The sequence below is a fragment of the Bicyclus anynana genome, chromosome 8 (genome assembly GCF_947172395.1).
Source record: "Bicyclus anynana chromosome 8, ilBicAnyn1.1, whole genome shotgun sequence".
Taxonomy (NCBI): Eukaryota; Metazoa; Arthropoda; class Insecta; order Lepidoptera; family Nymphalidae; genus Bicyclus; species Bicyclus anynana.
In genome coordinates this window covers 6472357-6486806 of record NC_069090.1, presented here as the reverse complement: position 1 = coordinate 6486806, position 14450 = coordinate 6472357, and the positions used below count along the sequence as shown (strand labels likewise).

The following is a 14450-nucleotide window of genomic DNA, read 5'->3' as shown; positions in this document are numbered from 1 at the left end:
AGATTTTTTATATTTCATTGACCAAATCAATAGGTACCATACAAAAAAAACATACATACAGCCGAACGTAGAACCTCCTCCTTTTTTGGAAGTCGGTTAAAAAGCAATAGCTCACTCATCACAAAATCTGGAAAACTGCACTATTTACAAAGATGAAACTTAACAGTTTATAGTTAGTAGAGAGTAGTTCAAAGGTTTAATAGAGTAGGATTTTGCGACAGGGCCGGATTAAAGAGGTGCACAAACGACGACGATCCAATAATCATAAGAATTTTACCTGATAAGCTATCCGTGGTGGCTATATCAGCGTGGTGGACCTAACACCTCTCATTCTGAGAGGAGTTAGAGAATATGGGTTGATAATGATGATGTATACACAATAATAAGGTTATTAGCATAGAACCAAACCCCATGCAACGGCCAACAAAGACCAAACTTACGCAAGTTCTGAAGTTAGCCCACCGAAGCATGCGTCCGCCTCACCAAGATTATGTCCAACTTGCAAACTTCTAGTCTTTGAAAATTTATTTCCTATTGTCCAGTATGAGCATATGTGTACTGTCCGGCATATTATGTATATGAATACCTGTAAATAGCTCTACAATACCTTGAAAACTTTGTTTGTATCAAGGGTTTTCACTTAGTAGTAGTTTATCTTTTTTAAATAACAAAGCTCATTAAATACAGAACACTGAAATTAAAAAAAAATAATCCTTTCAGATTTTTTTTTAATTTATTCTTTGCAAGTTAGCCCTTGACTAGAATCTCACCTGACAGTAAGTGATGATGCAATCTGAGTTGGAAGCGGGCTAACTTGTTAGGCGTAGTATGAAAATCTACACCCATTTCGGTTTCGTTCGCCAGCTGCTGTTGTGGGCTTTCGACAGTTCAAAGTAATCATAGTGAGGAACCTCCTTACAATGTCTAATAGTCCAGAGCGCTATGACATGAAAGCTTCAGAGGGTGCAGGTTGAAGCTTTTTGTTATAAGACCATTGACTAAAACGACAATCTGGTAAACAAGGTTCAAATCTTTGATGCTTTTCTTATTCAACTTTCATGTTTTGCTACGTGGTAGAGGTTGCTTAGAATGTGAGCCTTGGGCTGCCTCAAAAGCTCATACACCAAAAAACTTTCTCGTTATGTTAGTAGATAGCGTGCTATGGATCGTGAGTTTGAATCCTAGGTTAGGCATTTTAAATATTGGGTTTCTCTTTCTTTCCAGGCATTCTAAGTATGAGGCCGGTTTTACACACCCGTGTCTCGCGAATCACGTTAAGCCGTTGGTTCCGGTTAAATTCCTGTTGACAAATATTGACACCATTAGCTCAACAACCAGCGTAAGGGGGCTCTATAGCCCTTAAATGACATTGTCATTGATGTCAACATCAACACAATGCTTAGACAATTAATCTCTATTACTAGACATAGGCCTTCCAAACATCATGGATTCAAGCCGCCTGCGTCCAACCTGCAAACCTTTTAATGCGGTCGGTCCACCTAAAGGGTCCACCAACACTGCACTTTGTAGGGTCGCTATTTCAACACCTTGAAACCCCAACATTCATTGGAACTTCAAACAATTCGCTAGGTCGTTTCTCCTATCCTATCCGTAACTTTGGTTCGTCTGACGAATGGGTAATAGCACTTCTTCAAACTATCTATACTATTATTATAAAGCTGAAGAGTTTGTTTGTTTGTTTGATTGAACGCGTTAATTTCAGGAATTACTGGTCCGATTTGAAAAATTATTTCAGTGTTAGATGGCCCATTTATCGAGGAAGGCTATAAGCTATATATTATCCCCGTATTCCTACGGGAACAGGAACCACGCAGGTGAAACCGCGCGGTGTCAGCTAGTCCCCTGATATAAAGAACGGGATAACGCACTTCAAAGAACTTATTGCGTTTGCGTATTGATAAAATTGTACCGCAAAATATTGTTTGCAATAGTATCAGCTTAGTCAGCAGAGGTTATTCCCAGCACACCTACAGCCTGGCTTATCAATTTGCTTTACACAGCAATTGTCAACTGACAGTCTAACATTTTTAAAGGAGCAGTGCTGACGTATTTAAAATTGTATTTTATAATAAATAATCTGTGATCAAAGGAAATAGATAAGAGCGTCAATACATTTGATACGAACAACATAAAATTATAGAGGATACGTGGTACAGAATAATTTTTAAATAGCTAATAATTTTGTTATCAAAATGCGTAAAGCAGTCACCCGTAAGTTATTTTTCGTGTTTATTTTTTATTTTTTTAGTTGTAAGATATGTATGTATGTGTGTTTGAGACCATTGTACAACCATGTCGCCAATATAAATTTATTATTATTGTTTTACACTTTGAAACGTATAGTTGTCAGTGTTTTCTATAAAAAAGAAGTGATTTTGTCTGTAACATTGTACAAACATCTTAAACGGGTAAATTATGATGGAAAAAATTTTCAGGACGTGAAAGTTTTTTAGCTAAACTTTGAAGAATGAAGGGAGTTTACACCTCCAACTTTTCAGTTGTGTGCATTTTAAGAAATTAAATATCACGTGTCTCAATCGGTGAAGGAAAACATCGTGAGGAAACCTGCATATCAGAGAATTATCTTAATCCTCTACGTGTGTGAAGTCTGCCAATCCGCATTGGGCCAGCGTGGTGGATTATTGGCCTTACCCCTCTCATTCTGAGAGGAGACTGGAGCTCAGCAGTGAGCCGAATATGGGTTGATGACGAAGGGAGTTTTACAAAACATCTAATTTATATTTTGTGATTTGGTTGTACAAGGTAGTTTGTTTTGCGAATTGGAGCGGTATACAGTCTTCAAATAGTGAAACTTAAAGTTTTCTACAAATAAACGTATTTAGATTTTATTTTGAGCGTATTAAATTAGAAATTCAAGTAAACTTAGTTCGACTGATTGAAATGTAAAAAAAAAATAATACATCAAGTAAAATTCAAGTTTCTGTCTGTAATTTTAAAATAACAGGTTTTTCCTAAGTGTTTAATTTCTACTATACTAAAACGCAAACAAACTTTTTTAAGAATTTTGTCTGTCTGTCTATTTGTTCGGTCTTATATCTGGGACGGCTGAACCGATTTTAATGGGACTTTCATTGCAAGATACATGTGATTATTGAACAAAATACCTATAGGGTAGGTACTTTTTATCCCGGAAAATCAAATCCTGCGGGATTTGAGAAAAACTAATATCACGTGAATGAAGTCTCGGTAGTCCGCTAGTGTTAAATAAATGGTAAAACTGTCTATTACATGCTGGTAAACGATTGTTCTTTATAATCCAAATACTGGTACCTAATCGTTTGTTCTTTATAATCAAAAATTCATCTTTTTTTTTCAGCCAGCCCGTCGAACGAAGCGAAGGTGTTTCAGCCGGCATCGAACCTACTACCCCCGCTGCCACCGCCGTCGCTTCCCTCGCCAGACCCAACTCCGCCTAAATTCGGCGAACTAATTGCGAAACGTGTACAAGGAAACACTGGCAAAAAGGATGTAAAGAATAAAGATACAAGAATAGCTTAATCTTTTTTTATGAAATAAAAAACTTTTTTTAAATTATAATAAATGTGGGCCAGATTTGAAGTATAGTTACAATGTCCAATTTATTTAATTATTTATATATATAATTACATATAATGTATTGCACCTTCCCGCTCTTTCTTTGCAAGTTCTCTCGTCAGGGGTTGCCTGGTAGAGATTACTTTTAGTAATAAGGCCGCCTTTGCATGCTAAGTTTAATTTATCTTTTTATTGTTTTAATTTATAATTGTATTTTTGTGCGCAATAAAGTATTTCTTCTTCTTCTTCCAATTTAGTGTCACTTATTAAACAATAATATTAATTTTTAATGGTATAGTTTTAGTTCGATTGACAGTTCTTGTTTTTCTGTAACGTAAGCCAAAAATGGTCAGTTTCCTAAGGAATAAAAATTTTCGATAATGTAAATTTACATATTTGAGCAGGCATAATTTTATATATTTTCAGGTCTAATGTGAATTTAGGTACTTTTAATTAGATAGATCACATACTGATAAATTTTCAGAATCATAACTTACAACCGATATATATATTCGGTACAATGCGGATTTACAGACTTCATTTTTTCCTTGGAGATGCATGCCTCGGTCTGGATTCAAACCTACGCCCTCCAAATCGAAGGTCATATTCACTGGACTACCGCGGCTCTAACGATCCTATGTAATAAATAATAGACACTGCAAAAGAACATGATGAATTCTTATTATTCTTTAGTCTGTGGTTATTTAAGTAATTTTCCAAGTTGTCTATACCTAGCTTTTAAGACTATTCTGTTTTACTACAACGAATCAAAGTGAGTGTTTTATTTGTAAGTCTTTCAAATAAAATTATAAAAAACTGACGGCAGATTTTTATTATAATCATCCCTAGTGAGGAAGACATTATGAAGGACAGGAAAAATAGCCTGATTTTTTTTATTTTTTTTTGTTCTTTACAATTTAGCCCTTGACTACGATCTCACCTGATGTTTAGTGATGATACAATCTAAGATGGAAGCGGGCTAACTTGTTAGGAGGAGGTTGTAAATCCACACCCCTTTCGGTTTCTACACGACATCGTACCGGAACGCTAAATTGCATGGCAGTAAGTCTTTATCGGTAGGGTGTTAACTAGCCACGGCTGAAGATTTGGATCAATTAAGAAAACCTCAATCGGCCCAGCCGGGGATCGAATCCAGGACCTCCGTCATATAAATCAATCCGTCAATAAGCGTCCATCCACTAGACCACAGGTCTAGACAACAGGTTTGTAGTAACACCCCGTGCTTAGTAGAGCAAGTTATGTCGTCAACCCGGTCATTATCAGTAAAATCTAATAGAGGTTGTCAGTTAATTTAACATTAATTATCACCTTAACCAACCTGCATTGGACCTGCACCAGCGTAGTGGGCTTAAGCTCCATATCCCCTCTTTAATAAGGAATCCTGGGCCTGAAGAGGGCTGTTAATATAAAACGGTTGTAAGATCTCTAATAAAAAGTCTAGTAATCAGCACTAATATGTATAGATTGTTATATCTTTAAATGGACAGTGAGAGACATTCATCTCTATCTCTCTCTGTCAAAACAATACTATAAAAAGAGAAAGATAGAGACAGATCGAAGCGTAGACTATAGAGTTACACACTATAAAATCTTTTTCCAGAATGGCACTACATATGTCCTATGTGCAATCAGCAAAGGTATTCCTAGAACAGCTTTACACTTATCAAAACTATCAATTAATGTTCGAGTTTGCCATTATATTATAATAAATAGATGTTTATATATAGCTCAAACCGCCCTATAAATATATTGTACTCTTAAACTGCATACAGGGATAGAAAAAAACCCAAATTACAGCAAATAACTGCAAAACTCTCAAACCTGGTAATTTTATTTGGGATTTGCCAGTTGAGCAAGTTTTTATAATCCGAAGTCCACTGATTTTTTTACGATACTTTTTACCAAGCTACGATATTTTTACTTAATAAATCCATTCATTCTGAGTACCTACTTAGTTATTATTAACCGACTTCAAAAAAGGGGGAAGTTATCAATTCGTCGGAATCTTTTTTTATGTATGTTTACCGATTACTCGAAGACGCCTGAACCGATTTGAAAAATTATTTTTTTGTTTGATAGGGTTTTATTTTATAAATTAGTTTCCCTATCAATACCTATACTTGTAGTAGTAAATAAATATCCTTCTACACTGGTTAAGGTTGATTTCCAGCTTCCGTTTTCTCTACCACCTCCGTTTTTTTAGGCAGGAGTAAAAAGGCATCTTCTTGGCAATCGCATTTCAACATTGGTTGTATCATGACCACCTCCGTGGCTCAGTGGTATGCGCGGTGGTACGAAACGGAGATCCTGGGTTCAATCCTCGGCTGGGCAGATTTAGATTTTCTTAATTGGTCCAAGCCTGGCTGGTGGGAGGCTTCGTCCGTGGCTTGTTACCACCCTACTGGCAAATACGTACCACCAAGCGATTTAGCGTTCCGGTACGATGCTGTGTAGAAACCGAAAGGGGTGTGGATTTTCATCCTCCTCCTAACAAATTAACTTCCATCTTAGACTGCATCGTCACTTACCCACATCTCAGCTGAGAATGTAGTCAAGGGCTAACTTGTAAAGAATAAAATAAAATAGATATCATTAAAAATTGACAGAGAAAATACCACAGATTCATCTGAATGAATGTATGTAATGTATGTGTGTATTGTAATTATAGACTATGGCATGGTATTTCCGGTTTTTCAAATTGGGCATACCACAGACAACCACATCATTGCCAAAATGACGTTGCCAAATGCCTTTCTCTTTCACTAAACCAACAACTTTTAATTCCGCAAAATCTGCTGCTTTATCACTATCAAAGAAAAAAAGACGTCATTGACCTCAATATTCTTACCGTTAAGTTTGACAGAGTTCTTATTACTCATTACTGTTTAAACGCGACCTTATTATTTAATGATTAAGACTCATTATTACTTGTTGCGTGCTCATGGTGCTATATCAACGTAAGGCGTTCTGTCAATGCGTGCCAAATGGTCAGTCCATTCAGTAATCAGTTGCGAACCGTACGCTACATTGAAAACTGGTGGCATTCGATTCCAAATTTAAATATACAAAATTAATATAGAATGTAATGTTTTAAACTTATTTTTTTTTAATTCAGTTGGTTTTATGTTTTGTGCCAGTGTTTCTGTTACGTAAACTGGATTTCCTTTGAAAACTCCTTTGTTTCGTAAGTTTTATTTTTGTTTTTTATTATATCAACGCGGGAGACGTGTCTACGTTACAGATTAAAAATACTTTCAGTTTATTGAAGCTTTTATACTTGTATGCTTTTATTACTTTTGAATTATATTTAATTATCAGAGTATTTTAAATTTGTTATTGATTTTTTTACTAACTTTTGTTTTAACTGATAAATAGACAAAATAATAACTCCAAAACAAATAGATATAATAGACGTTTTTTAAGATACTTTTACTTATGTTATAATTAAAACGTATTTATGCATATTGCTCAGGTATGACCAGATTTTTTAGTTCATATTACAAAAGCTACATTTTATGGCCACAACGAGTTATCCAAAGGTTACTATAATCAGATGTCGCTTTTATGATGTTATCGTATAAATAGAGACAAATTATATAAGTAAATAATAAATAATGTATATCTCTGAAAAAACATAATAGTCAATTAATTCTATAAGATGTTTATAAAACAGCAACGTTACTAAGCAAAGCAACATATAACCCGTGCGCATTAACTTGACAGTTGGCTACAAAACACATCCATACAAACACAGTACATTAATCCGCGCGAGCTGTATTATTAAACCTACTCGTTTATTATCTAATGATAATTTAGACCGACAGCATAACTTTTCTTCCACATTCCACATGCACTAACTTTTCAACTCAGGGTTGCTACTGAGATTTTCAGGGAGAAAAGCTCAGTATTTTATAGAACAATTTAGCACCCGAACATCACCTCATGGTAAAAAGCCGCATAAGACAACGACTAGGCTAACTAAGAGAAAAAAAATTATAATTTAGTAGTCATATTACACGAGACGCGCCATAATTAAAAGATTTTTGGCGGCCTCCGTGGCGCAGTGGTATCCGCAGTGGATTTACAAGACGGAGGTCCTGGGTTCGATCCCTGGCTGGGCCGATTGAGGTTTTCTTAATTAGTCTAGGTCTGGCTGGTGGGAGGCTTCTGCCGTGGCTAGTTACCACCCTACCTACAAAGACGTACCGCTAAGCGATTTAGCGTTCCGGTACAATGTCGTGTATAAATCGAAAGGGGTATGGATGATGGAGGATGAAACCTCCTCCTAACAATTTAGCCCGCTTCCATCTTAGATTGGAATCTCACTTACCATCTTGTGATATTGTAGTCAAGGGCTAACTTGTAAACAATAAAAAAAGAAGAAAATAAAACTTTCATAGTCTAAGAATGTTACGCTATAATGGAAAGAGCACTGTTCATTCATTCTTACTTCCTTGACTGTTAACTGACTTGACTTGTGTGAATAAATATGTATCTATAAACCAAAAAATAACAAAAGGACTAACGACATCAAGCGAGTCGCAGGGATTCGATTAGTGCAGGCAGCTTAGGATCGTGATAGTGAAGGATCCTCCGCAGTCCTACAAAAGACCCACGAATAAGTATGGCTGATAAAACCAAAAATATTATACAATTTAATCCAACTTTTAATAAAGAGGAGCTATCAACGGAACACTCATTATGATTTACCAGCTAACGCCGCGCGGTAACATCCGTTTGGTTCCCGTTTCCGTACAAATACTTAATTACGGTTAATATATAACCCTTAGCCTTCCTCGATAAATGGGCTATCCAACACTGAAAGAATTTTTCAAATCGGACCATTAGTTCCTAAGATTAGCGCGTTCAAATCTAATTCGTAGAAAACATCGCACTGAAGACAAAGAACGATTATAATGATAATTGTTATCAATAAGTTTAACTGATTGTTTTGACATCAAATGTCAGATGGTTACCTTATTAGAGAAGTATGAATATTTTTAATAGATTTTTAAACTTTATAATATCCAGACAGTCTTTGCGTTTTATGTATAAAGTTAAAATTTACCAGAATGTATCATAAAAATCAAAATATTCAAACCTAGTCTTCATCCCCATTGTAGAAGCTATATCGTATTTCATCAAGTTAAAGTTTCGGGGATTCCCATAAAGAGCAAATAAGCATTGACAACATTATATTAGTTGTGTCTACTTCTACTACAATAAATAAAGTGGTCACTTATAAACACTTGACCAGATAACTGTTCATAACTGTTTTCATTCCATTTATTGTTTACATTTAGTACTATTTCTATAATACAATAATACATGTCATATTTTATTATACAATAACGCGTCGCGCTTCCACCCGCGCATGGCCCGTGGGAATACGGGGATAAAATATAGCCTATGTTACTCCTTGATAATGTAGCTTTCTTTTGGTGAAAGAATTATTGGAATCGGTCGTGTAGTTTTTAAAAATATTCGTTACATACAACAATACAAATGTTTCCCCTTTATGGTACCCACTCACCATCCGATAAGCCCACATGCCTGCAGCGCTAAGGGCTTAATGTCCGATAAAACTGATTGTGTTATCTGGCTGCGTTCGGCTTGATGTCATGCACATCGCGACCAACACACGATCATCAGTTTTATCGGCTGTGAAGCCGTTAGCGCTGCAGGCATTACTTGATCGTCAGTGGCAGACATTATAACATTAGTGTATTATAAGAATACATGATGTCCAGTTTGGGCGTAGCCTTTTGCAGGTGTCAGTAATATGGACTAGACGAATGAGATATTTGAGGAATGTCTGGTCTTCGTAGGCTCTTCAGTAATTAAATATGTAATACGATGAATCAATGTAATCAATTATATCTTGTTGTTATTGATAACAATTAGATAAACACAGACAACGTATTTCGTTTTTGTTCCTATATACGGCTTTGTCATAAACATCATATCTAATCTTTATTTTTACCACGCTTAAATTAGCTTCACTTGTAACTAAAGATGTATGTAGAAAATCTTGGAATCCTAATTTGACCCACTTCCCGGTCTTCGATTAGGATGAACGCTCTGAGTTCTGATGACCATACATGACTAGCTAAGAAAAGTCATTACAAATCCAATATGGCCGCCTCCCCAAGATGGTGGACTGGCTGTTAGAAATCCACCACCATGATAAGGATATCAAATGAAAGGCTTTGCTGTCAGAAATACGAAAAAGTAGTCACGTGATTTAAATCCAATATGGTGGACAGGCTTTTTGAAATGCACCCCCATGATAGGTATCAAGCGTGTTTTTCAGTTTTTTTAACTATTTATGTTAAATAAATAGGTAAATATATTTACTAAAATTGATATGTAGTTTATTTGTTTTAAATAAGCAAATTAATTTTTTCTATATGTTTTCGTCGATATTCACGTGTCGTAATTTCTTTTAATTCTTAGGCGTTGTCTACACTATCTTCATGGTTTATAATAATTATTATTTTTACAGTATCCGGTTTTTTAATTGCTAGTAGTCCGCTAGTAAAAAATAAATACTTCTTCTCTTCTTCTAACCACTCAAAGCCCCGTTTAAGTTAAGCTCTACGTATAGAAAAAAAGAAAATCGGCGCCTATAAATCATAAATATAGGACAATAATTGTAAATATCGGCAAATAATAACCTTAAACTTTAACCACTAAGGTTGATTTTATCGTGCACAGTAGGTTACTACGCGATATTTTATTGATAACCTTATCAGTTACGGTGCCGCAAAGAATTGATAACCGACTTCACGTCAATAAGAAGTCGTATATGGGTATGTAGGACTGACAGACGCATCGGCGGCGTTTGTTGTTTGTATTGTTAACCAACTGACAAGGTTACTTTGGTTACTGATAAGAGCTATAAGATATTATTAAATGAGTCCACTAATGGATACCCGCTACTTCGTTCGTGTTGAAGGATTTTCAAACAAACTTATATACCTGACGCTGCGCGGTTTCACTTGCATGGTTCCCGAAGGAATACGGGGATAATATATAGCCTATAACGTTCCTGGATAAATGGGCTATCTAACACTGAAAGAATTTTTCAAATCGGACCAGTAGTTCCTGAAAGAGAACAACCAAACAAACTCTTCAGCTTTATAATATTAGTATAGATTCCATATCTTAAGCGTTTAATTTTTCAAAAATGTAAATGAATATGCAATTTCGAAAAGGCACATGTCTGAAAATTTAAAATGTCCAGGAATTAAAAAAAACTTATTGTTTTCCAAACCAGTGTACAATTATTAAAAGTAACTTTAAATTAAATCCAAATATTTTATTAAACTTCATATTTGTAAGATATATGTACAGATTTTCCGACATTTGTCCTTTTCGAAATTGCATATTCAGTTGCTTCTGGGATCATGCTCATTGATGGAAGTTAGTTTGTTCTTAATCGCCGTGCTTGTTTATATGGCATAATTCTTCTCTAACCATTTATAATTATATGTTATGGTACCATTTTGCGTCGATAGTTAATTGTCTTACTCTATTCTCTCCGCTAGTTTATATACTCATATAGGTATAGTAATATAAAGTAGAGGACGCACGCGACTCTGTTACCATAAACATAAGGCCTTTCACAAATCCGGGAACCATGGATTTTCAAGATTAATCTATGATTTTTTTTTATTCTTTATAAGTTAGCCCATTGACTATAATCTCACCTGATTAAGATGGAAGCGGGCTAACTTGTTAGGAGGAGGATGAAAATCCATACCCCTTTTGGATCCACACGGCATCATACCGGAACGCTAAATCCCTTGGCGGTACGCCTTTGCCGGTAGGGTGGTAACTAGCCACGGCCAAAGCCTTCCACCAGCCAGACCTGGACTAATTAAGAAAATCTCAATCTGTCCAACCGGGGATCGAACCCAGGACCTCCGTTTTGTAAATCCACCGCGCATACCACTGCGCCACGGAGGCCGTCAAGGCATAATACCTAGAGTATATTTGTCTACTTACTAACTTTTATCTAAATCGGTTCAAAATTATACATACACACAAACTTTCGCCTCTATAATATTACTATGATTTGGAAGCAGTAAATGTACCTGTATCAGATATCTAATTCGTAAACTTGCGTTTCTCTGACTCATGATATTGATCATGTTATTCAACTTATGCCTTTATTAAATTGGAGTTAATCTGTAACGTAGTACTCTTAGAAAGGTACATCATAAGTTGTGTAAGGCAGACCTGCTGAATAAGAAAGTTAAAAGACTTAACTTGAAGCGACATTTCTAAGAAACATTGGTCAGAGGAATTCGCTGCATTACAATTCGATCGGCACGGTTTGGTATGTGTGAAACGTGCTTAAGGAAAAACAATAACGTATTACAAAAGATATTTAACTTCCGCATTGCAACAACGCACAATTGATGTTTGTTGCTATTCTGTAATGTGTGTATTGCTTTATCATCATTTAAAGTCACGTAAATACAACGTGTACTCCATAAATGCAAATACACACTGGCTAAAGGCTCATTACAAACCCGGGGTAGAGAAGACATTTTCCATTTTCAACAATTTTTATACTTTTAGTGCCTACCCTAGCTAAAATCCTTGTGTACGCCACTGTATATAGGTGTATATTTTCTATTGACAAGTTAGCCCTTGACTACAATCCCACCAATGTGTTATCATGTGACCAGTAAAGAGAAATATAGATAAAGTTTCGTCCTATGGCGTTGGAGTTGTCCTACTTCCATCTTTTTCGTACCAACGCATTGAAAGAGGTTACTAAAGGGAAACTTCGATTATCCATGGATAAGCGTTTATTTATAATTTCTATAGGATAAGAAATTAGGTGTTCAAACACCACATTCGTAGCTTCTTGTCAATTAACTGTCTGTCGCACTTTATAGTATAATGCATTGTTAGTTTTAATATACTTGACAATTCTACTTTGATAATAAAAATCATTATCAAAAAAAAGTTTGCCACAACGTTTTACAACATTTTAAATTCATATTTAATTTATCTCCAACGGGACAATTCAGGCACAGTTTTGCGATATTTTTTGAATAGTCATGATAGGTTTGTTCGATAGTTTTCTTGTTTAATTAGCTTGTTGGTAATGGAAAAAACTAATCAGTTTCAAATGTTACTTACTCACTTTGGTACACCGGCGAACTTTTTGAGCAAGAAGAGTGATAAAAAATGTTTTTTTATTCAAGAAACATACTTTTATTAAGCCAATTATTTATTCTCCATATAGTTATATACCTGAGTTCCCGGGGCCAACATTTTAGTGGCCGATGGGCATTCCCTTTACAACTGTTTCTACGTACTTACTACAAAGACATTTTACAAAATAACAAAAAATGCACAGCGCTTAAAAACCCCCAATACATTAGCCACTTTAACTGTATAATGATAAGCCGATGCACTTAATTTTATGGCACGCTTACCGGCTTTAGCTTTTATTGTTAAAAACCAAATATTCTAGGAATTTTATCATAACTAAAGGTGATTCATATGAAACAACGGTCACTTTCTACCTGGCTAACTGTGACTCAGTGCCATAGAAATGTAGGGCACTCAAAATAGTTGTGTTTGGTCTTTAAATCGATACTTATAAGGATTATTTTGTTTGTACGCAAATCGAGGGTATAGAGGGTATATATAGGGCATAATTCACTGACTAATGCTTCAGTTGGTAGACAAATACCGGAAGTAATGCTAATTGAGTTTCAATGATCTAAGTGACATTATTCTGAAGGGGTAATGATTGTGGTGTTAGGGGGTAATCTCTGGATCTACTGTACCTGATTTTGAAAATTCTTTTATGACAAGAATGCCACGTTAGTTGTGAGTGTGTAAAGGCTGTATTTGATTATCGTATACTCACGGGAACTACGAGGGTGAAACCGCGGGGCGGCTAGTAGTTTTATAAGCAACCATACCAGACACATAGCAATGTAGCTTGACGACTATAAGCATGGCGATAGTCCTATCATGGACCAGTTCTTTAACAAAAAGTATTAGTACCATGTTGCTCTTCCTTGTGCAATAAGTTCAATAACCTTTACAACATGCGAAACCTCTTTTTTGTAACGGTTTGATAGACGACCTTGTGTTCGTATTTTAGAATTTTTAAATTATGTAACAATGGTAAAAATGTGATTTTTAGTACTAAGTAGTAGAGTTATATGTGATAGAGCTTGTCTGGGATTTACTACTGCTTATCTTTGGCACCAAGCAGCGTTGCTGAGTATTCCAAAGGGCAGGTCGCTGAAGAAATAACAAGCATATTATTATAATACTTAACATATATAACTCGACGGTTAGCGCATCGAAGGAAGGACCCATCTTGGCATGTCCTCACTGCGAAGTTACGTTGGTCAAAGGCAACTATTTTTATAAACATGATCTTTCCAATGAAGAGACTTTGGTTCATCTGCGGATCTCCTCAATTCTGATTCAATCACACAAAGAAACTCAAAGCATAGCTCACACCATCTTGAATGACTTTGAGCCTTCTAATGAGGCCCATGGCGACCAAATCTTGGATCCATAGATGATCGATGGTAACACGAAGACTTTATAGTCTTTACCTTCAGTGGTACCTACGCTCAATATACCTACAATCAATTCTATTTATTCAGTAAATAACTACATAGACTTATATTATTTGTGGTCTATGAATCACTTGCCTTACGTATGTAGTGTACAATAATCACAGGTCAATGAACAAGTAAAATATCGCAAATTCTTCCGGTAAATCTTGTCTCTATCATATTCATGTCAAACCCACGTGTTCCAACCAAGATACCGTTAGTATGAATTATATTTGGATTCCTAAA

General features: G+C 35.6%; 1 long non-coding RNA gene across 1 annotated transcript; it reads left to right on the top strand.

The window, feature by feature from the left end:
* Positions 1-2020: 2020 nt before the first annotated feature.
* On the top strand, positions 2021-4396 carry LOC112042834 (uncharacterized). The gene is made up of 2 exons (XR_002886636.2): positions 2021-2232; positions 3359-4396. It is a non-coding gene; the product is annotated as an uncharacterized LOC112042834 (long non-coding RNA).
* Positions 4397-14450: the final 10054 nt, after the last annotated feature.